Raw genomic sequence first — 3,819 nt, forward strand, 5'->3', positions numbered from 1 at the left:
GGGACACTCTGGCTGGGCATGGCCTCCACCAAGCACCCCCTGGAGCCCCTGGAACCCCCGGAGGCCCTCCAGAGCCACCCCCCACTCTCCCCAGACTCACCCCGGGGGAGGGCCACTCTGGCTGGGCATGGTCTCCACCAAGCACCCCCTGGAGCCCCCGGAGCACCTCCAGAGCCACCCCCCACTCCTCCAGACTCACCCCGGGGAAGGGACACTCTGGCTGGGCATGGCCTCCACCAAGCACCCCCTGGAGCCCCTGGAACCCCCGGAGGCCCTCCAGAGCCACCCCCCACTCTCCCCAGACTCACCCCGGGGGAGGGCCACTCTGGCTGGGCATGGTCTCCACCAAGCACCCCCTGGAGCCCCCGGAGCACCTCCAGAGCCACCCCCCACTCCTCCAGACTCACCCCGGGGAAGGGACACTCTGGCTGGGCATGGCCCCCACCGAGCACCCCCTGGAGCCCCTGGAGCCCCCGGAGCACCTCCAGGGCCACCCCCCACTCCTCCAGACTCACCCCGGGGAAGGGACACTCTGGCTGGGCATGGCCTCCGCCGAGCACCCCCTGGAGCCCCCGGAGCACCCCCAGAGCCACCCCCCACTCTCCTCCAGACTCACCCCGGGGAAGGGACACTCTGGCTGGGCATGGCCTCCGCCGACCACCCCCTGGAACCCCTGGAGCCCCCGGAGCACCTCCAGAGCCACCCCCCACTCTCCCCAGACTCTGCCCGGGGAAGGGACACTCTGGCCGGGCATGGCCTCCGCCGAGCACCCCCTGGAACCCCCGGAGGCCCTCCAGGGCCACCCCCCACTGTCCCCAGACTCACCCGGGGGAAGGGCCACTCTGGCTGGGCATGGTCTCCACCAAGCAGCCCCTGGAGCCCCCGGAGCACCTCCAGAGCCACCCCCCACTCTCCCCAGACTCTGCCCGGGGAAGGGCCACTCTGGCTGGGCATGGCCTCCACCGAGCACCCCCTGGAACCCCTGGAACCCCTGGAACCCCCGGAGGCCCTCCAGAGCCACCCCCCACTCTCCCCAGACTCACCCCGGGGAAGGGCCACTCTGGCTGGGCATGGTCTCCACCAAGCACCCCCTGGAGCCCCCGGAGCACCCCCAGAGCCACCCCCCACTCTCCCCAGACTCACCCCGGGGAAGGGACACTCTGGCTGGGCATGGCCTCCGCCGACCACCCCCTGGAGCCCCCGGAGCACCCCCAGAGCCACCCCCCACTCACCCCAGACTCACCCCGGGGAAGGGACACTCTGGCTGGGCATGGCCTCCACCAAGCACCCCCTGGAGCCCCTGGAACCCCCGGAGGCCCTCCAGAGCCACCCCCCACTCTCCCCAGACTCACCCCGGGGGAGGGCCACTCTGGCTGGGCATGGTCTCCACCAAGCACCCCCTGGAGCCCCCGGAGCACCTCCAGAGCCACCCCCCACTCCTCCAGACTCACCCCGGGGAAGGGACACTCTGGCTGGGCATGGCCTCCACCAAGCACCCCCTGGAGCCCCTGGAACCCCCGGAGGCCCTCCAGAGCCACCCCCCACTCTCCCCAGACTCACCCCGGGGGAGGGCCACTCTGGCTGGGCATGGTCTCCACCAAGCACCCCCTGGAGCCCCCGGAGCACCTCCAGAGCCACCCCCCACTCCTCCAGACTCACCCCGGGGAAGGGACACTCTGGCTGGGCATGGCCCCCACCGAGCACCCCCTGGAGCCCCTGGAGCCCCCGGAGCACCTCCAGGGCCACCCCCCACTCCTCCAGACTCACCCCGGGGAAGGGACACTCTGGCTGGGCATGGCCTCCGCCGAGCACCCCCTGGAGCCCCCGGAGCACCCCCAGAGCCACCCCCCACTCTCCTCCAGACTCACCCCGGGGAAGGGACACTCTGGCTGGGCATGGCCTCCGCCGACCACCCCCTGGAACCCCTGGAGCCCCCGGAGCACCTCCAGAGCCACCCCCCACTCTCCCCAGACTCTGCCCGGGGAAGGGACACTCTGGCCGGGCATGGCCTCCGCCGAGCACCCCCTGGAACCCCCGGAGGCCCTCCAGGGCCACCCCCCACTGTCCCCAGACTCACCCGGGGGAAGGGCCACTCTGGCTGGGCATGGTCTCCACCAAGCAGCCCCTGGAGCCCCCGGAGCACCTCCAGAGCCACCCCCCACTCTCCCCAGACTCTGCCCGGGGAAGGGCCACTCTGGCTGGGCATGGCCTCCACCGAGCACCCCCTGGAACCCCTGGAACCCCTGGAACCCCCGGAGGCCCTCCAGAGCCACCCCCCACTCTCCCCAGACTCACCCCGGGGAAGGGCCACTCTGGCTGGGCATGGTCTCCACCAAGCACCCCCTGGAGCCCCCGGAGCACCCCCAGAGCCACCCCCCACTCTCCCCAGACTCACCCCGGGGAAGGGACACTCTGGCTGGGCATGGTCTCCACCAAGCACCCCCTGGAGCCCCCGGAGCACCTCCAGAGCCACCCCCCACTCCTCCAGACTCACCCCGGGGAAGGGACACTCTGGCTGGGCATGGCCTCCGCCGAGCACCCCCTGGAGCCCCTGGAGCCCCCGGAGCACCTCCAGGGCCACCCCCCACTCCTCCAGACTCACCCCGGGGAAGGGCCACTCTGGCTGGGCATGGCCTCCGCCGACCACCCCCTGGAACCCCTGGAGCCCCCGGAGCACCTCCAGAGCCACCCCCCACTCCTCCAGACTCTGCCCGGGGAAGGGCCACTCTGGCTGGGCATGGCCTCCACTGAGCACCCCCTGGAGCCCCCGGAGCACCTCCAGAGCCACCCCCCACTCCTCCAGACTCACCCCGGGGAAGGGACACTCTGGCTGGGCATGGCCCCCACCGAGCACCCCCTGGAGCCCCTGGAGCCCCCGGAGCACCTCCAGGGCCACCCCCCACTCCTCCAGACTCACCCCGGGGAAGGGACACTCTGGCTGGGCATGGTCTCCACCAAGCACCCCCTGGAGCCCCCGGAGCACCCCCAGAGCCACCCCCCACTCTCCCCAGACTCACCCCGGGGAAGGGACACTCTGGCTGGGCATGGCCTCCGCCGACCACCCCCTGGAGCCCCCGGAGCACCCCCAGAGCCACCCCCCACTCACCCCAGACTCACCCCGGGGAAGGGACACTCTGGCTGGGCATGGCCTCCACCAAGCACCCCCTGGAGCCCCTGGAACCCCCGGAGGCCCTCCAGAGCCACCCCCCACTCTCCCCAGACTCACCCCGGGGGAGGGCCACTCTGGCTGGGCATGGTCTCCACCAAGCACCCCCTGGAGCCCCCGGAGCACCTCCAGAGCCACCCCCCACTCCTCCAGACTCACCCCGGGGAAGGGACACTCTGGCTGGGCATGGCCTCCACCAAGCACCCCCTGGAGCCCCTGGAACCCCCGGAGGCCCTCCAGAGCCACCCCCCACTCTCCCCAGACTCACCCCGGGGGAGGGCCACTCTGGCTGGGCATGGTCTCCACCAAGCACCCCCTGGAGCCCCCGGAGCACCTCCAGAGCCACCCCCCACTCCTCCAGACTCACCCCGGGGAAGGGACACTCTGGCTGGGCATGGCCCCCACCGAGCACCCCCTGGAGCCCCTGGAGCCCCCGGAGCACCTCCAGGGCCACCCCCCACTCCTCCAGACTCACCCCGGGGAAGGGACACTCTGGCTGGGCATGGCCTCCGCCGAGCACCCCCTGGAGCCCCCGGAGCACCCCCAGAGCCACCCCCCACTCTCCTCCAGACTCACCCCGGGGAAGGGACACTCTGGCTGGGCATGGCCTCCGCCGACCACCCCCTGGAACCCCTGGAGCCCCCGGAGCACCT

The sequence above is a fragment of the Eucyclogobius newberryi genome, unplaced genomic scaffold (assembly GCF_026437365.1).
Source record: "Eucyclogobius newberryi isolate DKJ021-1_F unplaced genomic scaffold, fEucNew1.0.hap1 SCAF_79, whole genome shotgun sequence".
Classification (NCBI taxonomy): Eukaryota; Metazoa; Chordata; class Actinopteri; order Gobiiformes; family Gobiidae; genus Eucyclogobius; species Eucyclogobius newberryi.